The sequence below is a fragment of the Stigmatopora nigra genome, chromosome 20 (assembly GCF_051989575.1).
Source record: "Stigmatopora nigra isolate UIUO_SnigA chromosome 20, RoL_Snig_1.1, whole genome shotgun sequence".
NCBI lineage: Eukaryota > Metazoa > Chordata > Actinopteri > Syngnathiformes > Syngnathidae > Stigmatopora > Stigmatopora nigra.
In genome coordinates, this window is record NC_135527.1 from 5,183,515 (window position 1) to 5,206,176 (window position 22,662).

At 39.1% G+C, this 22,662-nt stretch overlaps 1 non-coding gene across 1 annotated transcript; it reads right to left on the minus strand.

Annotated features, from left to right (window-relative positions):
• Window positions 1-9,262: 9,262 nt before the first annotated feature.
• Window positions 9,263-9,334, minus strand: trnak-cuu (transfer RNA lysine (anticodon CUU)). The gene has a single exon. It is a non-coding gene; the product is annotated as a tRNA-Lys (tRNA).
• Between the last annotated feature and the right edge of the window lie 13,328 nt (window positions 9,335-22,662).

Genomic DNA, 22,662 nt, shown 5'->3' on the forward strand with positions numbered 1-22,662 from the left:
GTACCTCTCTGTAGTAGTTGAAATTGTGAAGTACAACTTATTTTGCCATAACATAATATATTTTCTTGATGTTTCCTCAGTTACTGTGATCTGTTATTTTATCTGGTCCACAACGCAGAAGATGCCACCCAGCATGTGAATCATCTCAGTGAGGGAATACTAGCTAGGTTTGTTCCCACCACATTTCTGTTCTTCACAAATTAATGTGAAACTAAATTTGTATTCATACTCAAGCGGGCAAAACAGTGTTTCTCAACTATGCTTAGCCTCCAATGACGAAGCCTGTAGAAAACCATAAAATGATTACTCTTAATAGTTGTCACAAGTGCAAAAATCTCAAAATAAAGATGTAAAAACTCTTAAATTCGAAACAACAAATTGCTGTACCAGAGTTGTCTATCTGTCTGGTATGTTGACAGAAGGACCGAAGTTGGGCAACCAGCAAACCCCCCCCCCCCCCCCCCATAGTAAAATCACTGTTGTTTTGGAGTCATGAGAGACACTAATGCTAATCCTCAAGTAGATTGTCAATTTTTAGTGTTGAAAAATAGAAACATCAAATTAAATTAATACATTTTTAACCTAAGAAATATAACAGTCAGTATTAAATTTGACACTTATAGGCAATTTCAAATGTTTTTTTTCCAAATAACAACAAAGCAATTTAGTAACACACTATTTTGAAGCATAACCCCAAAATTTTGGCGTCAGAGATTTAGCAGCAAAGATCTAAAATCGATGAACAAAGTCAATTGCACATATGTCAAGCAATAAATATAAGCCCCTTTTCAATTTCAAAATGTCAATGTTGAATTTGTTTAACAATACAGTTTCTGACAAAAATCTTAACAAATTAACTAAACAGATTAGATGATATCTATATATTTAAACAACTGCAAACATTGTGCGGCATACGTTTGTAACGTTTAAAGAAAGTTTTAATTTGAAAAGAGGCACACTGGTAGTACGCTTGTGACAGCTTTTTGACATGTAGTATGATTAACTATGTTTTTATAATATAAAAAATCCACAAAAACCTACACTGGTGAAAAATCCATTTTCCTGCTCAGTCTGTTGTCAAAAATTCAGTTGCCAAAAGACCTTAAAATCACACAAAATAACCCTCACGGGTTAGACATATTTTCTTTGTCAGTTTGTAGTTAAACATTCAATTCGAAGGCCCATTTAAAGCCTCACAGAACGAATCCACACAGAGAAAAAAACTTTTTTTCCCTGCCCAGTGTATCATCGAACATTCAATCAAAAGAACACAAAATCTCATACTGATAAAACAAAAAATTCTTCCTGCTCGATGTGTCAAAGTAACATTAGCTATTACCTAAAGTGCCAATTTAAATTCGACATGGTATGTCGTATTTGTGTTTTTCATTGAAGTGGAAGTTTTTAACTGCAAAATGGATGAACTCACCGTGAACGTGAAATTCTACATTAGAGACCTAGATGCTTGTGCTGGTGCATAGTGAGGAGAAGCATAGTGGCGCAGCGGAAGCGTGCTGGGCCCATAACCCAAAGGTTGATGGATCGAAATCATTCTCTGCTACTTACAATGATTTTGTTTTTTGCAGAAGCAAAATACTTCACTTATTGTGTTGCAGTTGCTGTGAAAATCTCATCTTGACAATTATTAATTCTGTAAATTAATACTTCACTTCACATTCTTCTTATGGATGCCCACCGATCAAAAGTTGTATCAAAATTTAACGGAAATCGGGCCCAATGCGTCATTTTCAGAGTATTGAAATACTATTAGTTCCCTGAGAAAACCCACGCAAGCCCGGGGAGAACATGCAAACCCCACGCAGCTGGACCGACCTGAATTTGAACCCAGGACTCCAGAGCTGTGAGGTCGACGCGCCAACCACTCGCATCACTGGGCTGCTACTTAGTTCTTATTTATTGATTATTTATTTGTCTGTTTGTTGTTATTATTTGTGCGCTACATGGTGAAAGCATTAAATCTCATTGCACTTGTACGACAGTAGTGGGCCGTCAGGGCCTTCCAGGCCTTCTCTGCTAGCCTAAGAAATATCTGAATCATATATTATATTTTGTCCATCAATACTAAATAATTCCAAATTGTCTGTTAGCTTCCTTTCCCCCTGGTTGCACTGCCTGGGCGTGTCTGAATGCCCTGCCCACAGAGACTCGAGTTGGAAAACAAGATGGTGACATACTCCTGTCACAAAGGAGAGTGAAATGGTATGAAAAGATCAATCTGGAGAACTACTATTAAGAAGATGTGTGGTATCCTGACATTCGGAATTCACTGGGTCTAGACGTCATACTTAAATCTGCAGTTATGCAGATGACATGATACCTTTTAAGGGTAATGAAAATAACAGTAGGCGATATGAGATCAAAATCAGTGCAATTCAAACCACATGATTCAATCTGGGGTGGAGGTGTTCCACGTGACCATAAGTTTTGGTCCACCCCCCCAGAAAATCATACTGTCGCAACTTTGCCAACTTCGAGTGGGTAAAATTACATTGAACTGTTACATGTGTGTGATTTACCCAAACTGTCAAGGCCCTACAGGGTATAGCAGATGATTTAAACGCCCTAAGGGAAATGGAGTTGCAGGACCAGATGGTCCTGGATCTGATAACAGCCAAGGATGGAGGTGTGTGTGCCATGAAGGGAGAACACTGCTGCACCTTCCTCCCAGATGAAGCCACTACATGACTTGTGCGATAGCTGAAATGAAAGCCTTGTCCAACACGGGTCGTGGTTCTCAATTCTGTTTAAATTTGCAACTGCCTCACTTGCGATTTTATTCCTGTTCATAAAGAGGGACGCAGGGGAATTTTTCTCGAATAACCCTAAAATTACTTCGAGTTTTTTGCCTCTGCCTTGAAAAGTGATTTTATTGTTTTCCATACCTCTTGATAAATAACTGCTGATGATATTTGTATTCTAGAACCTGGATAGGAGGGATATAAATTGATGTATTTAATGAAAATTCTTTCAAAATTACTATAGGGTGGAAATGTGGAGTATAGAATGTATTCTTTATAATCTTATTCAGTATCGTCACGAGGTTTGAAATTTAGATAGCCTAGAGCAGTGGTCTCAAACCGGTCCTCAAAGGGCCGCAGTGGGTGCAGGTTTTCATTCCAACTCAACAAGGATACCTTTTGCAAGTGCAATCAGTTAATTAGAGTCAGGTGCTACTTATTTTAAAGACACCTGATTGGTTAAAATGTCGGCACTGGATCGGTTGGAACAAAAACCAGGACCCACTGCGGCCCTATGTGGAACCGGTTTGAGACCACTGGCCTAGAGGGAATTTCCATGATGATACCTATGGGTTCGGGGTGCATCACATACCATGACACGCCCATTTCTTTGTTCACCTTTTCCCGCCTAAAGTTTGTACCTATGTCACATGACGTTCTGTTGATAAAACTAGCTCATCTGTTTGGGAATTCGAACTGGTCAGGCCGGAGGATGGACACATCTCCCAGTGCTGGCTATTCTGACCCCCTCCTTCAGCTGAAGTCCGGTAAACCTCATCATGACTGACTCTGTGTGCTTCCTTTGATCCGAAGTTATTGGATGTATACTACCAGATGAGCCCTTGCTTTGTCCAATTGTGATCTATTATGTGGGTTGATAGGTCACATGCTTCACCTGACAAAAAAGTGTCACTTTGTGGATACCCATGGCTTGTTGGTCTAGTGGTATGATTCTTGCTTTAGGTGCGAGAGGTTCTGGGTCCAACTCTAGGACTAGTGCTAGTTCTGTCAAATTCTGATTCAATATGGGGGGTGATATGGCACATTTGCAACATGAAAAAAAAAGTGTCACTGTATGGGTACTCCTGGCTCGTTGGTCTAGTGGTATGATTCTCACTTAGGGTGCAAGAGGTCCCAGGTCCAACTCCCGGACGAGCCCTTGTTTTGTCAAATTGCGATGTAATATGGGGGGTTATATGGTACATTTGCCACCTGAGAAAAAAAGTGTCACTATGTGGGCACCCCTGGCTTGTTGGTCAAGTGGTATGATTCTCGCTCAGGGTGCGAGAGATCCCGGGTCGAACTCCCGAATGTGCCCTTGCTTTGTCAAATTGTGATCTCTTTTGGGGGCGATGTGGCATAACCTACCTACCCACCTAAGGAAAAAAGTGTCACTGTATGGGCACCCCTGGCTCATCTATCTATTGCAGGGGTTGGCAAGCTTTTTGGCCTGGGGGCCACATTGACTTTAAAAATTTGACAGATTTGCCAACTTTGCAAAGTTTTTTTGTGTTTTACAGCATGTTTTATATGAAATTAGAGGGAACATTGGCATGCAACTGCTTATGGCAGGTGTGACACTGGTCTGCCCATAGCGAGCAATGATGATGTCACTCACACTGGTACTCAGTGCATTCAGGGTGGTTGTCTTTCTGCCCAAACCAACGGAAAATTAGAGGGAACATTGGTCCCAGTCTAACCTTATGGATTTTTTGTTGGATTGACAGTTTATAAAAGAGTCATACCTCTTCTTACGAATGACTCTAAGTATGACATTTTCAGGTTATGAAATTATTATATGCAAATGAGTGACTCGAGTTATACGAAGAAGATCCAGGTTACGAAATCCCGCAAAATGGCTCAAGATGCTAAACAAAAAGTGCATAAGCTGATGACAACACTTTTTTTTTCAAAATTGGATGTAATTTTAACAAATGGAAGTATAGTTCTATGACCATAAAGACATAATTAAATCTTATATATATATATATATCTATATATATATATATATATATATATATATATATATATATATATATATATATATATATATATATATATATATATATATATATATATATATATATATATATATATATATATATATATATATATATATCTATATATATATATATATATATATATTATATATATAATATATATATATATATATATATATATATATATATATATATATATATATATATATATATATATATATATATATATATATATATATATATATATATATATATATATATATATATATATATATATATATATATATATATATATATATATATATATAGATATAGATATAGATATATATATATATATATATATATATATATATATATATATATATATATATATATATATATATATATATATATATATATATATATATATATATATATATATATATATATATATATATAGATATATATATATATATAAGATTTAATTATGTCTTTATGGTCATAGAACTATACTTCCATTTGTTAAAATTACATCCAATTTTGAAAAAAAAAGTGTTGTCATCAGCTTATGCACTTTTTGTTTAGCATCTTGAGCAAGTAATTACTCTCTCAAGAAGGGTTCTATGTCATTTTTGGTTAGCTTAGCTTTTCGCGTTAAAAAGATATCCATGAATGAGTGAAAAATGTGACCCAGAATCCTCAACTATAAATATTTTGTGATGTGTTGTTGTATTCTAATATTGACAGAACATACGTCAATTGTGTCCCATCTCATGTTTGCTCATGCTAGCAATTAGCATGAAAAGCTAAGGTTCAGAACGTTAGCCAACTACCGTTAGCAAGGTATCTCTTTTCTACAGGCTTCCTCATTGGAGGTTAAGCAAAGTTGAAAAACACTGGTCTGACCGCTTGAGTATGAAGACAAATATAATTTCACAACAATTTGGGACGAACAGAAATGTGGTGGGAACAAACTTAGCTAATATTCCCTCACTGAGATTTCTTGTGGAGCAGAGAAATTACCAGATCACAGAAACTGAGGAAACATCAAGACAAGATATTATGTTATGTTGGGGCAAAATATTTTGTGATGGGCATACCACTACAGAGAGGTCATAGCCCGTGTAGGGGTTGAACCCACGACTTTGGCGTTATTAGCACCACACTCTGACCAACAGAGTTAACCGGCCATGTGCTGCACAAACTCAGTATTTGACTAATAACACTAATGCAACACGTTAACTCGCTAAACACTTATGCTACGGCAAAAGAAGTTGGTCTAGGTAATTTTATCTGATTTTAGAGAGGTCATGGCACATATGGAGGTCAAACCCACGAGCTTGGCATTATTAGCACCTGAGTTAACAGCCATGTGCAAAGTGGCCATGAATTTCTTGTGATGACCGCAATTGCAAATGTCAGCTAGCTAAACTGTTATGTTACGGCAAAATAAATCATTTTAGGCAATCTTAACTTACTCTAGAACAAGGGTGTCAAACCGCACAAAATGATGCAGCAGGCCAGATTCGTTCCCCGGGCTGCCTCTTTGACACCTGTGTTCTAGAGAGGCTGTAGCCGTTCCATGGTTGAACCCACGCCTTTGGCATTTGCAGCACCACGCTCTGCCTAAATGAGATGAACAGCAATGTGCCGGGATTGGGCCGGGTGCGACTGTCAGGCCAGTCAGCACGGAGATGCGTGGACGGACGGGTGAGGTCAAGCAGAGAGCAGCAAGTGGGCATTGGAGGTCCTTTTAATAGGGGACCGAAACCTTTAGGTCTCCCGGGTTGCACTGGCATCTGCCCCCACCTTTGGAGCAAAGTCACCACCAGGTTGTGATTGGTTAAGAGCTCCGTCCCTCTCTTTACCGAGTATCCAAAACATGCGGGTGTCCTGTTGCCAAATGCACATACGGACATCCTTATGCTTGAACATGGTGTTCATTTATCAATCCACTACGAGCGCAGAAATTCAACAATAGAACACCACTCGGGTTTCGATCGACGTTCTTCCCAATCAATCCCTCCAGTTCTCACATCAACATTGAAGTCCCCCAGCAGAACATGGAGTCCCCCTAAGGAGCACTCTCCAGCAATGCAGTATCATTTTAAAAAAACAACTGAACAAGACAGGTAAAAAAAATGTAAACAATCGAAAATTACATCTAAATATGAGAAAAGAAGTTATTATCCTTAGTGTTGGACAGTATTATTAATACTATTATATGTGTTTAAACATTCTTGTATGAAAGCTTCTTCAATTTGTCTGAGGAGAACTCAAGATTGTAACAAGTCACCAAGTCCTTGTCCCAAGGACTGTTTACGGGACCTTCACCCCAGAATGCAGACCTAGAAGGACGTTTAAGAAGATGCTGATGCAGCGGGATCACCGTTTGAACAACCTTTATGATTATTCGCATATTGTCGTAAATTTTCAACAATCTGTGTCTGAGCCTATTTGGGTTAAGGAGGTGATAAGAATCTACCTTGACTGCAAAGTGGCTTACAAGGAAACCATTTTCAAACTGACTGCCAGCTGAATTAGGTTGGGTTTGCAAAGTCCGATGTGATTCCGACACCGGAGGTTGAACCAGGGACCTTTAGTCGAATGCTCTCCCAACTGAGCTACTACGGCTTGTTTGTAAAATGAACAACCAACTTGAATTGAAAATTGACTCATGGCTTACTATTCCATGTGCTTTACCCAAGACTCATACATTCAGGCATACACATCAAAAGTAAATTAACATTTCTAAACGTAACCTTCTTTCTCACATGTTAAACACTGTGCAGTCAAACCTTATGATACGTCTTATGACAAACATTTCGATCGAATAATTCGCCTGTGGCAGTAGGTCTGTCCACTCTTTTTGTTTTTCGTGTTTTACAGCCCCTCTATCTTTTTTTAAATTACATTTGAATATTTCTTATTACATTCCTTTTTACTTTACCTTGTACTTTATACTTTTTACTTTAATGAAGAGTGATGAGTATGTTAATACTTTAGTCCTTTTTTCTGTTAATGTTTCATATGTACTGTTAAAGGATGCAGTTTTTTATATGTATCGTTTCTTGTGCTCACCCGGCCTATCTGTCAAATTTCTAAAGTCAATGTGACAGACGTGCCAAGGGTGCCCATACGGTGACACTTTTTTCCTTAGGTGGCTAATGTGGAATATAAATTGTATTCTTATATTTAATCTTGCACCCTTTTGCACTCTGATGTATTAAAAGTTACTAGAATAGAATTCAATTTACACCTATTGGTTAAAATGTGCCCAACACGTTTTGTACTCCACCTCCTTCATTTGTATTAACGCCTCCCATTTTTATGACTTGTCTTATCTCTATTAAAAACACCGTTGAAGAAGCTTTTCGGCGGGAAAGGGGAGCCTGGAGAGTAGTCACACTCTCCGGACTCTGAATTGTTGCATCCCCGCCTCTGCAGACGCAGCCTTAACTTTCATTCTATCTGCCTCAGTGTGTCTTAAAATGTTCGAGTTTATTGAGGTATTGGCCAACGAGTTAGAGGTGCTCTTAAACTGACACTTTTTTTTCTTGGATGGTTAATGTCCCATATCACCCCATCATATATCATAATTCAATAAAACCAAGGCTCGTCCTGGAGTTGGACCCGGGGCGTCTCACAACCCCGAAGTGAGAATCATACAACTAGACCAACGAGCCAGACATACTCGAGCCAGACATACTCATACCATGACAATTTTTTTCTCAGATGGCTAATGTCCCATACCACCCCACCATATATGACAATTCAACACTTTTTTTCTCAGGTGAAGCATGTGACATATCAACCCCCATAATAGATCACAATTCGACAAAGTTATGTCTCATCCAGGAGTTGGACCCAGGACCTCTCTCACCCTAAGCAAGAATTTTAACACAAGACCAATGAGCCAGAGCTTGTTTTCATTATTTTAAAACCTACAAATGTGTCAGATCTGTTTAGCCTGACCTTTATGGACATGCTTGTGACTTGCTATCTTAACTCAGTATCTACCAGAGCACTCCCATTGACGACGACAGGCATCCAATCCAATTTGACCGGAGGGATTGCAGTCAAACTGGACTGAACATCTCTCCCTGTCAATGGCAACTAATGACGCTTACACTTAGTGGCAATTTAGAATGTCCAATGTGGGAGGAGACCGGAGTACCCGGAAGAAACCCACGCAGGGGATAACATGCTAACTCCATACAGTTGGACCGACCTGGTCTTGAACCCAGAACTGTGGGGCTAACCGCACCACAAGGCTGCCCCAAATGTCATTCATTGAATCAAAAAATTTAGCTTATACCCGATTCCCATACTCTGAAAATGACGCATTGGGTCCGATTTCCGTTAAATTCTTATACGATTTTTGATCGGTGGGTATCCTTAAGAAAAATGTGAAGTGAGTTATTAATTTTAAGAATTAATAATTATAAAGATCAGTTTTTCACAGCAACTGCAACACTTGAAAGTGAGGTATTTTGCTTCTGCAAAAAAGCAAGTGACTGTGAGTAGCAGAGAATGGTTTCGATCCATTGACCTCTGGGTTAAGGGCCCAGCACGCTTCCGCTGCGCCACTCTGCTTCTTCGCATCGCCACCTGTTGGGTTTATTTGATAATTATATTATATATGTGTGCATTCAATCATTTTTATATGAAAGCTTCTTTAAATTGTCTGAAGAGAACTCGGGGTCGTATCAAGTCACTGAGTCCTCGCGCCAAGGACTGTTGTCCTGACGTCTCACCCAGACCGGGGCTCCGAAGACTGTTGATCTGGGTTTGCAGCGAAGAGCCGTCAAGGACTCTTGATACCAGCAGATGGATATCAATCACTTCCAGGAACACTCGCATAGTGTTCCTACATCAGGACGCCCTTCTCGCTTCTTCATGGAATTGTTATGCCGTGTAAAGGCGTGATTGTTTAAATTCAAATGAAGTTTGTTTTTAGTTTCCTCTTTTTATTATTGTTAAAAACCTTCATTGTTATTATAATTTCAGATGTTGTTTTTGCTTACGCATGTTGGATTAATCAATAACCTTGTAATTGTTTTGATTTATGGCTTTAAAGCTGTACGAGAAATTACTATTATTAATTGTTTATCATAGATGCCTATTTAATTAAATGTCAATAATTGAATCAGATATCTGCCTGCAGTGTTTGAAAATTATATTAAAGTGTAATGAACCTATCAATACCATGACAAGCTAACTCACAAATCTAATCAATCAGACTAATCCAAGCAGACATACAGAGGCACGTGATGATTCCCACCTGCTGCCAGAGCTTCTGAGGACCACCAGCACAAGCACCTCGGTCTCGACTGTGGACTGTCACATCCATGGTGAGTTCAACCATTTTGCCGTTAAAAACTTCAATTTCAATGAAAAACGAATACAAGACGTTCGGCGGCGCAATTAACAAAATCAAGATACCATGTCAAATTTAAACTGGCACTTTAGCTAATAGCTAATGTTACTTTACAAATCGAGTAGAAGGATTTTTTTGTTTTATACAACTGTGAGAATTTGTGTTTTTTTAAGGTTTTGTTGTGATTGAATGTTTAACCACGGACTGGGCAGGGAAAAGGTTTTTTTTTTCCTGTGTGTGGATTCGTTCTGTGATGCTTTAAATTGACCTTTCAAGTGAATTTTTAACTACAAACTGACAAAGAAAATATGTCTAACCTGTCTAGGTTCTTTTGTGTGATTTTAAGGTTTTTGGCAACTGAATTTTTGACAACAGACTGAGCAGGAAAATGGTCTTTCACCTGTGTGGGTTTTTGTGGATTTCCGATATTGTAAAAACATAGTTAATCATTGTGAAATATATTTGTATTCTTATATTTAGTCTTGCACCGTTTTCACTATGATGTATTAAAAGTTACTAGAATAGAATTTAACTTACACCGAATTGTTAAAATGTGCACTACACCTTCTGCACTCCACCTCCTTCATTTGTATTTACGCCTCCCATTTTTATGACTTGTCTTATCTCTAATATAACCACCGTTGAAGCAGCTTTTCGGCGGGAGACAGCTTCGAGGAGCTTGGAGAGTAGTCACACTCTCGGGCTTCAGGATGGTCCACTCCCCCGCCTCTGCAGACGCGGCCTTTAACTTTCATTCCATCTGCCTCAGTGTGTGTTCCTGTGTTTGAGTTTATTTAAGTGTTGGCCAGTAGCCCCAACAAAAATGAATACAATAATTTGAACAATTTGACAAATTAATATATGAAATATTCTTTTCTTTCTACAGATGTGAAAATACAGTAACTTCATGTCTGAAATTAGTGGTAATTTTTTTATCCACCGACTCACAATTGAGAACCATCTGGTATGCTCATACCTCAAATTTGTCTCGTATTTCAAGGCAAAAAAATGCTCAGAATTTTCCTCGTATCTCAAATTTCTCATATGTTGGAACACTTGTATGTCAAGGCATTACTCAGTGGTGTCCCATCAGGGCCTTCAAGGCCTTCTCTGCTAGCCTAAGAAATATCTGAATCATATATTATATTTTGTCCATGAATACTTCCAAATCGTCTGTCAGCTTCCTTTCATTGCTTTCCCCCTGGTTGCACTGCTCTCAGGTGTGTTTTCATATTGATGCATTTAACCAATCACATTTCTGCCATTTTTTGTTGTCAGTGTCAGAAATCTGCCTCAAGGCCTCAATCAGTTCTGCAGGCTCTGCTGCATTAAACAAGTGTCGACAAGACATGCTTTAACCAATCAAAAATCAATTTGATGACACCAAGACCTTCTCGAAGGCGTAGGAATACGTCATTGCCTTCTCGCAGTCGTAGGGAAACGTCATCACTTTCACCAATTAAGATTGGCTAGTGATAGAATAGGCAGACCAAAGCCAAAGTCAGCCAGCCAGAGATCGCAAACTCCACCCAAAATGGCCGACGGAAGAAAACAAATGGATTTGGTTGCAGATTTGCAGACAAAGTCCTTTTCCAGATAAAAATGGACATCATTAAGAAAGGGTGGTCAACTCCGAAGCGCAAGCCTGTTACAACCAGGGAAGAGGTTTGTCCGCTACTTTCAGTTTGCTAACTACGAACGCTACCCCTGGCTCACGTGCTCCGATGAGCACACAACGAAAAGGTAAGGTAAAATAGAGACATTTTAAAATAACTAATAGACTGTCATTTTTGGGGGGTAAGCAGGAACTTTCATTTCAGGGACACGATGAAAGTGCTGCATCCCCAAACAGGAAATTATACAGATTTACATTGCCACCTGTCCACTAATAATGTCTAGTGGGACGTTGGGCAAAATACAAAATGACCTTATCACTGCTATTGCTGAAGTGATGAGGGAAGAGATAGAGAGAGGAGTTGATGAAGCACAATTTGTCACTGTTATGGTCGATGAGACAGCAGATGTGAGTAACACAGCGCAGCTCGCACTGGTTCTGCGTTTTGTCACGGGCAGAGGTGTCAAGGAGCGTCATTCTAGAAGACATGACCGCTGCACCATCATAACACTGCCACAACTTTACGCAGACATTCATTTTCCACCAAAAATTGGATGATACTGCAATAAAAATAATTAGTTTTCTCTACTTAGCCAGCCACTGTATATCTACTGTATTCTCATTATTTTTATTTTTTTGGATTACTTATTTTTTTAAAATCTTTAAGTTAATTTATTTAATCCATTTATTTGGATCATGCCCTGTAAATGAGTGTTTTGTTCCTAGTGCTTATGGCTCTTCACTGAAGAGCCATAAGCACTAGGAACAAAACACTCATGAACAGGGCATGATTTATTGGCAGTGGTGGGATTTGAACCCACACCTCCTGATAGACTGAAACCTATATCCAGCGCCTTGGACCGCTCGGCCACACTACCCCCAACGATATTTATGGGGGATTGGGGATCAGTACATTGTAAATGAACCTTAAACACCCTTATAATTAAATAATGAAATATATTATCTGTTAGTTACAATAATATCAAAAACAATGTATCGTTTAAAGCAAATGTTCTTAAAATCACCAACTTTTTCCTCAAGATGTAGCTTTCCGATTTCATGTCACGGCGAGCTAGACTCGAACTGGACTTGGGACTGGACATGGGTCTCTCAGGAGGCGTGGGATTTGAACCCACGCCTCCTGAGAGACTGGAGCCTAAATCCAGCGCCTTGGACCGGTCGGCCACACTACCTTCAATGATGAGGAGTGGGGGATTGGGCATCAGTGAATTGTAAATGAACCTTAAATACCCTTATAATTAAATATTGAAATGTGTTATTTGTTAATTGCAATAAGATCAAACACGATGTATAATTTAAAGCAAATGTCCTTAAAATTACCCAACTTTCTCAAAATGTAGCTTTTCGATTTAGTGTCACGGCAAGCTAAACTCGAATTGGACCTCGAGCTGCTCTCTTCACGCTGTGGCATTATGAGGCCAAATTTAACATTATCGACCCCTCTGTTTAAAATCTGAATTGAGAACCTGGCATGGGGTACTGAGACAGTAGAGGGCGATTATGCTAGAATACGTTGGCTGCCAACAACCGTAAAACCTAATGAGGAAGGAGAAGGAGTTGGGTGTTCATTTCGGCATGGCTAGCGTTTTAGCTTTTTGTTTGTGCGCCTCCTGTTTCTCCTCAATTTAATTGAACTAAAATGAAACTAAACATCGACAACATGCTCAACATTAATTAGTTTGCGAAATCGGAGGCCAGTCCGTTTTTCTTCAATCCGTTTTGGGAGCCGTACTTTAGCCTAGCCTAGCTGGCGGCTAACAAAGGAACACGTCGTCTGCATCAGTACGTCGTCAAGCGAAGACAAAAAGTGTGAAAATGCTTGCGAGAACGACGCCGGTTTCTGCAAAGTTTCAGATGGAACTTTATGGCGTGAAAGAGGATCTCTCATGTCATCAACATTCTATTGTTTGCAAAATGATGCAAGCTAAAGTTGTGCTTCACAAACTAGAAGGTACGTTCACTTTTGACGATAATTATTGCATAATAGACCAATATGTACTTTATGTTCCACAATTAATATTTCATAATGAAATATTTAAGGGGGTGGCAATGTCATTTCTGATCGTGACTTTATTGAATGAATCGAATCACAACAGCCCATAGCATTATGGGTAGAACTGAGAACGTGCTACAATGATGAACCACTAGATGTCGCTAACTGCTCTATATTCATTACTTTAATCCAATACTTTAACCTGTAACATCTTCCTTCTTCTAGATTACTGTTATGCAGTGGCGGTGTGTGAATTTTCTCGTAGCGCCTTCCATGAATCAAAATCAATCCAACCCTCAAAACCTATTTTATGGCTATAAAACCTTGTGTGTGTGTGTGTGTGCGGTCGATTGGTCACCGGTATTTTGGTCGCTGGTGTTTTGGTCGCTGTTAGGTTCATTAATAATTACCTTCGTCCGTAATTATCAATAACTGCAGGCGGACATCTTATTCAATTATTGACATTTAATTAAATAGAAATGGATAACAACAGGTAAAACCTCCGAAGGGGAGAGTTTCAGCTAGTTCTGCTTACAACTTCCGAACGTCTTCCCGAATAGACGTTCTCGTACGACTCTTATTGTCATGAATCAAAACAATTTACAGAGTTGTTGATCATTCCATCACGGAAGAGTAGAAACAACATCTGGGACTACAATAACAATCAAAGTATTTTACCAATAACAAAAACAGGAGACTAGACCTAACAACATTTAGATTAGAGTAATTATACAACTTCCTTGACCTAAGAATCATATAATATAGTCATAATCATATAATGGTTACAGACAGAAAAACCCGAAGTGCTCGGTTACATAACGATAACAACATTCTTGTTATTGGCCGAATAGCCCTGGCCTCGTCACCAAGGGCCCACCAAATCTCAAGGACCCAGATTGGGTGGATTGTTTGTATAACCATCCTGGAACAGGCCGTCCAGGTTAAAGATGACTTGGCAATACTCGTGACCTCGCAACACTTTGAAAATAGAAGAGAATGATTTAACAAAGAAATGAATTAATACAAATATATTTATAATAGTAATACAGAATAAACCCAACAGTCGCCCGGACTGCGACAACGGGTGACCAAAGGACCGGCGAAAAAACAAGGTAAAACAACACGGTCTACACATCAATAAAAGCCAACAATGGCCATGAGCAGTTTCACTGAGCCAACGCGTGAGTGTATAAGAGTTTGTATGTACATGCGCTGTCCCTTTGAGAAGCTACATCAGTCAGTCATTTAGTGATTAAATACAAACACTGGAGCTCTTCAGATATCTGAACTTGGCCCACAGCCCCCCTCAGACATTTCTTAGGCCAGCAAAGAAGTCCTTGAAGGCCCTGACGCCCGCCACTGCTGTTATGTAACTTTAAGTAACCTTTTATTCACATTAAACATTGCTGCCCTCCATGACACATTGTTCTGAACATGAACTATTCTATACATTGGTACCTCGACCTACGATCAGCTCTACCTACGACATGCCCGTGGTACGATGAAAATTTAGATCGAATAATTCGCCCGCGATATGATCAAAATGACGAGATGCGACCAAGCCAGGTGGCCATGACATGAGAGGCTGATTACCATTGTAGCGCAGTCTTTTTTTCCGCATCTCTTTTGTGTATAACAGATATCTACAAGCTTTTGTGTAAAGTTACATTAAATATATGTTTGAGTGTGTCTATATATTGATCTAAGTTAATTTAAATTTGTTTGTTCGTTTACGAGTGCGTTGTGGATAAAGTACAAAGCAAAGTAAATGGGATCATGAGGAATCATCTAATTAAATCAATGAGACAGAAAAGCAGCAAAAACACAAAACGCGCAGGAGGAGCTACCGCCGTAGGCTGCCACATGAACAGTGCCATCTTGGTTGCGGTAGCAAAAACGGATCCAGACTCAAATATGTGGTAAAAATAGGAACTACACACAGGAGGTCTTCCACAAGATTGGGAACTTCTGCAGACTGTGAACGAGGTAGAGAATATGCAGAGTCACTTCCAAGCTTTTCCACACAGTTCCTCAGTTGTCTGGAGCTGAAGACAAGAGTAGGAGAGTAGAACTCCTCAACTCTGTTTCTGGCCTGGTAATTATGAGGCCCATGATGGAATGATTGGTCATTGGTGTTGCTTCTTCTCCCGGCACTTTTGTCCTGCGCCGAATATTCACCGGTATAGAGGTGTTGCTCCTTTTGCTGCGTATTGTAACAGCTAGTCCCATGTGTATGAGAGTGTAGGCATGGCTGAATGGTTCCAAAAAAGAAGTAGCAGAAAGAAGCCAGGCTAACAGAACAAGGAAAGTTGAAAAAAACATTAAAGTGTAAAGTACAAAGTAAAGTAAAAATGAATGTATTAAGAAATATTAAAATGCAATTAAAAAGATAGAAGGACTGTAAAACCTGAAAGACATGAGTGGGCAGAGCTACTGCCACCGGCAGCCGGTGTGAAAGGCACCATCTTGGAAAAAAATAGATGAACTAATTAACGAGAGCAGCGATCAAACAATGATCTCAAAGTTGCGGCCCGAAGGCCAAGCCTGGCCCACTACCACTCCGTGTTGCGGCCTGCGAAAGTAGTTCAACATTTAATGCTAAAATTCAAATGCAGCTTATAAATAAATAGAATATTAACTATCCTCAGAGATATTCACTACATCAATCCGCACAGACATTAAGGTATTGAGGCAAGACCGCTTCACCTCATAGAACTACCAGTACCATCAGAGGAGGGGATCGAGACCACCTTCGAACGCAAGAAGGCCGAATACTTGAACTGGCAGCCAAGTGCTAGAAAATTGTCTGGAAATGCACCATCTAACCAGTCGAGATTTGCTGCCGAGGCTACGTTGGGCTTCTCCCACTGTTTTTGATCCCTTCATTCATTCTTTTTCTGATATGCTAAATCTTGTTATGGGGGTGCATGAGCCTATCCCGGCTGCCTTCAGGCCAGAGGCGAGGAACACCTTGAATCGGTGGCCAGCCAATCGCAGAGAACGAGGAGAAAAACAACCATTCACGCTCACACTCGTACCTAAGGGAAATTGAGTGTCCAATCAGACTTTACCTCTATTTCAATCTCATTAATCCCCCAACTAATAATAGACCTGCTACTTAATAAAAGTTAATGCTTTTTTAATGTCTGCCCTTTGGTGAAAGCATTTTTATTAAATTAAAATCTAAAACATAAAAGAGAATGTTTACAATGAAAAGGCTCCCAAAAAGATCCAACTAATTTTAAGGAGATACATCACCACTGAAGAAACTTTAATGACCAATAGTCCCTTACTTTGAAAAATGCACCTATAAACAGTTTTCAACTCGTGTTGCTGTTGAAGAAAATAATACAGTAGTAAGTACTGCATTGAGACAAATAGAATGTATGGCGCCCTCTTCCTTTTGGATTCATTTCTGGGAACAAGAAATTAAGGCATTTTATAATTAGAAAATGGTTAATCAATTATGTTTGTGTCCTTGCAGTTTTCAGAAATTATCTTAGTGCTGATGGGCAAGAGTCTGTTGGCCTTGAAGAGGAATTTGAGCTCCCCCAAATCAAAGAGGAGAAGCTACAGTTCTCTCAACAACAAATGGGAGACGAGCAACTTCCAATCAAAAGGGAGGAAGATGATGTCACCTGGTCACTTGGTGAGTTACTGAAGAAAGATGTTCTGGGTGTGGCCAGTGGAGGGGCAGAGCCTGCAAACACCAAAACAGGGCCCCTAATTAAAGAGGAGGAGCCAGAGTTCCCTCTAAAACAAATAGAAGAGCAACTTCCAATCAAAAAGGAGGAAGATCATTTCACCTGGTCACCAGGTGAGTCCGTTAAAAGGGATTATCTGGGCGGGGCCAGCGAAGGGGCAGATTCTGCGAACGCCTCAGCATGGCCCCAAATTAAAGAGAAGCCAGAGTTCCCTCAACAGTGCAAAAGAGAAGACCAACCTCCAATCAAAAACAAATGTGTCAAACGTTCAACTGGTGAGCCTTTCAAGAGTGAAGATGATCTGGGCGTGGCCAATAGAGGGGTGGAGCTTCTGAACGGCAGCTCAACAAAAGGATGGCGAGCAGAAAATGTATTTTCTCCTTTATCAGATGGCAACAATTTGCTTGATGATGATGATGATGATGATGATGATGATGATGATGATGATGATGATGAAGATGTTATGAAAAATCCCAGCGGTGACAAACTCTGCAAATGCTTTCAGTGTGGGAAAACCTTTGGGGAAAAGTCTTCTTTGAAAATACACACAAGAACCCACACGGGTGAAAAACCATTTTCATGTTCAGTTTGTGGTGAAAGATTCACAGAGAAGGGAAGCTTAAAAAGACACGTAATAACCCACACTGGTGAAAAAACATTTTCGTGTTCAGTTTGTGGTCAACGATTCACACAGAAGGGAAGCTTAAATAGACACGTAATAACCCACACTGGTGAAAAACCATTTTTGTGTTCAGTTTGCAGTAAAGCCTTTTCTACAAAAGGAAACTTAAAAAGGCACACAAGAACCCACACAGGTGAAAAAACATTTTCATGTTCAGTTTGTGGTCAAAGATTCACAGAGAAGGCAAGCATAAAAAGACACGTAGTAACCCACACTGGTGAAAAAACATTTTCGTGCTCAATTTGTGGTCGACGATTCATACACAGGGAAAGCTTAAAAGCCCACCTAAGAACCCACACTGGTGAAAAGCCATTTTCGTGTTCAGTTTGTAGTAAATCATTTTCTCAACAGCAAAACTTAAAAAGGCACATGAGTACACACAGGTAAAAAGCCATTTTCCTGCTCAGTTTGTGGTCGGACATTTTCCCAAAAGAGAAGCTTAGAAGAACACTTATTAACCCACACTGGAGAACAATGTTTTCCTGCTCAGTCTGTGACCACAGATGCGCTACAACAGCCCAATTAAACGGACGGCTTTGCATGTTTCATAAAATTCTGTATGAAAGATCATTGTAATCAAAGTATAATTGTATTTTGCATTCTGAAAATCATGTTTACACTTTTTAATGTGTAATAACAATCCACACTTCAAATACAGTATTACCTGAAAATACTAATTCATTGCGGGATTGAGCTACAATGTCAATTGACTCGTATCTCAAGTCAATTCTTCCCATAAAAATGAACAAAATATAAATTAAGCCATTTCCATCCTAAAAAAAACCATCAAATTTGTTCTAATTTACTACTGACTCATTTGGGAACCATCTGGTAGGCTCATATCTCAAATTTGTCTCGTATGTATGAACACTTGTATGTCAAGGTATCACTGTACAGACGCTCCCCTACTTAAGAAGTAGTTAGGTTCCGAGCGCTTGTTCATAAGTTGAAAGTGTTCATAAGTTGAAATTGTTCAAATTGAAGTTGATTCAGTGCTATATTTTGTATTATAATTTTTGTTTAATGTCTATAAGTATATTAAGGGTTTATATAAGTGCATTTGTATGTTTAAGGCTTGTATAAGTAACCGGCATTGGTTTGTACTGAAAAAATAATTTAATAAAATGGAGAGAATAGAGTACTGTATACATACATTAGAGAGAGATTTACTAGAAACTGTCCGAAAGAAGCTATCTAGAAGCTATCTTCCTTTTTTCCTCACAAATTATACGGTAGCACTATATACTTACTTACGGTCCCGTAACCCACCAGGGTCGTAGGGGCACCGTGATGAAGATTCTTGAACCATTTGTCTCCATTTGTCTCGGTCGCGGGCGACTGATTGCGTTGAGGCCATATCCCGTCCACTCCTTAATATTGTCCGTCTACAATTTCCTCTGGGCACCTCGTCTGCGTTTGCCACTGACATTTCCTTTGAGAATGACTTTGGAAAGTCCATTACCCCTGACGACATGGCCGTACTACTTGAGCTTGTTCTTCTTTACGATTGACAGGAGGTCTTCATACTTGTCTACATAAGCAGTAATTAGTCCACGAATTTCATCGTTTGATACCCGGTCTGTGTAGGTGATACCTAGAACCGTCCTATAGCATTTCATTTCCAATGCTTGTATTCTCCCCCTCGAAGCTCAGCAGTCAACGTCCACGTCTCACTTGCGTAGAGGAAAATTGACAGGACGAGGGGACGCAGCAGCTTGAGTTTGCTGCGGAGGTTGATGGATTTGTCTCTCCATATCGGTTTCAGCTTGGCCAGTGCTACCAAAGTTTGAGATGCACGAGCCAAGACTTCAGCATTGGAGCCTTCGTTACTGATGGTCGATCCAAGGTATTTGAACTGCTTCACAGTTTCTAGCTGGGAGCCATTTACTGCAATCTTGCTCATCATAGGCCTAACACTCTTCGTCATGATTTTCGTTTTCTCGGCGCTGATCTCCATGCCATATCTTGCTGCTGCTTATTGCTAGCACTATATGGCATCATTTAATTGATTTGCAACCTTTGTGCAACGTTCAATGTTTAGGTCCTGCCGCTCGATCTTTCTGTTTATAAATGGTACTGACGGTCGAACGATTCAGGTTGTATTCCCGTGCAACTCTCACCACTTTGTCACGCACATCAAGCTTCTTTATTATTGCCACTTTGGTTTCAAAGGAAATGGCTTGCCTCTTCCTTGTACCTCCCTCACTAGAAGCCTTTCGCTTTTCACCAACCATATTGAATAATGGATGTACCGGATATTTAATGATAGAAATGAAAAAGGTTCTTAGCGCACTGGAGATACGCCACGCACTGCAGAGAAGGGGGCTCTCACAGCGCCAGGCGTCGGTATTAGCGGCGGAAAGAAGCACTACTCAGAAAAAGGCGCGCAATACAAAATCAAACTCATGAACATTTTCGACATAAACACAATTTGCAGGCATGTTTATATGTACCGTTTGTTTGTAAAGTTGAATGTTCGTAAGTTGGGGAGCGTCTTTATAATAAAATTGAGTGTCGTTGAAGATTTTATTTACTTCACAATTCTATCCGACATAGTAGAGCCTAAATTAGGAAATTAAAAAGTAAATAATCAATAATGTGATGTAAATAATACGGAAAATGTCTTCACAGTTAAAAAACTAAATTTGAAAATTGCAGTATGTGTCTATTGTATTTGTTTGCAAATCCAATAAGAATATTGAGTCTTATTCAAACATAATCCATTTTAATGAAAATAAGTGATATATTGAATCTAGGATCTAAGAAACAGTAGAAATATGGTGTGAAAGAATGAAATTTGTCAAAATAAATAAGTAGTACAATGTCCTTATACTTTTGTCATATTATAAGTTATCCTGTCATATTTTGTCTACTTCCAATAAAGCTCTCTTTTTGGTGAAAATAATTTTGGGGTCTTTTTGTTGAATAAAATCAGCCTTCCAAATTCAAAGGTGACAAAAAAGAAAAGCGTTATTTGTTTAGATTTAAAACGTACTTTTTTTTGGTTATGCTTCAAAATAAAACATGAAACAAAGGGAAAGGACTAATTTAAACTTCAATATGGTCAATTTAAGTGACTAAAAATGAGGAATACAATCACAAAAAACGCGGATCCAAAAGGCTGTGAGTCTTCTTCTCTTATATTTCCGGCAGTTGGGCGCAATGCTGCCACTTAGCGACGACAGGGGGTTTCTGTCACATCAATACGATAGTTTTGGAATAGTGTTTTACTGGGTTTTTAAGGCAATACGCTTTTTATTTCGCGCTTTTTACTTCTTCTTAGCCCCATGAACGAGTCCACCAAAAGTATCGGAACAGAGCACTTGTTCAATTCCTTTCGAATTTTATGAACGAAGGCTGAAACCTAGCTTAGTTTAGCCTGGCATAACTATGACATAAGGGGACAAACAAGGCGATTAGGATCAACGCATCCGAGCAAGCTAACAACAAACACCAAAAAATGTCAGGTAAATGGTTTTATAACTCATATCTCTCAAATAGATGATCATCTGAATATTTATAGATTTATTTTCACCCTCCGTGGTTGAGGTTCATTATGTAAACACAGTCGAGAGTGACATTAGTTTTCGGTTTCGTGACAACTCGGAGTCAGCAAGACCCTGTTTTAACGTCAAAAACACGTTTTCCTGATGTTCACGTATACCAAAAATTCGTTTTGGGCTTTTACACGGGTGTACGGTTCGGTTTTATCAGTCGTACCGGAGGACAATATGACACCTCTAAACCAGGTAGAGAGAACCTAAGGCTCGCGAGCCATATGTGGCTCTTTTGTTGGGTGTGTATGGCTAATTTAGAAGCTAAAAGCCCAGCTTTATTCATTATTTTTTTTCCATTAAACTCCCTAGTGAATGCATACTCGTTGACTATCACGGATTAGTAACAGTGTAACAATGTTATCAAAAGATTTAAGTGACTTTCTGTACTTTAAAAGTGGTGTATAATTTTTACTTTGAAATTCTGTGTATGGCTCTCAAGGAATTATATTCCAAAATATGATTTATTTTATGACCCTCTGTCAATAAGGTACATGAAAATATACGTTCTTGCCTGCAGTAGTAGTACATGTAGTTTTTGCAATAGCACACATACATTTAGTACAAGGACACACACGTGCACGCAAGTACACGTGCTTTTAGTTCTAGTCCAAGTACTTGTAGTACAAGTACATATCCAAACAAGAGCAATTGTAAGAGAAGGAGAAAGTGGTCGTTTGACCATCAGTGGGCGCTGTTTTAAAAATAGTGGCGCCCAGGATAACTCAATTTGTTGATGAAAATTCCGTTCATCATAGAAATTCCAAGTTCAGTCGCGTTATCTATTCTCCGTTACTGATTAATAATTAATTTACTAATGATTTTATTCTGACGAGTGTATACTTAATATTAATCACCGTCGTTTCATATAAAGTTAAATAATCTTTCAGTTGGTGCATTATCATTGATGACTTCTTTCACCAATTGGCGATCATCAAAATGGTGTTTATTAAAATAGCACTTGTTTTCAGATTG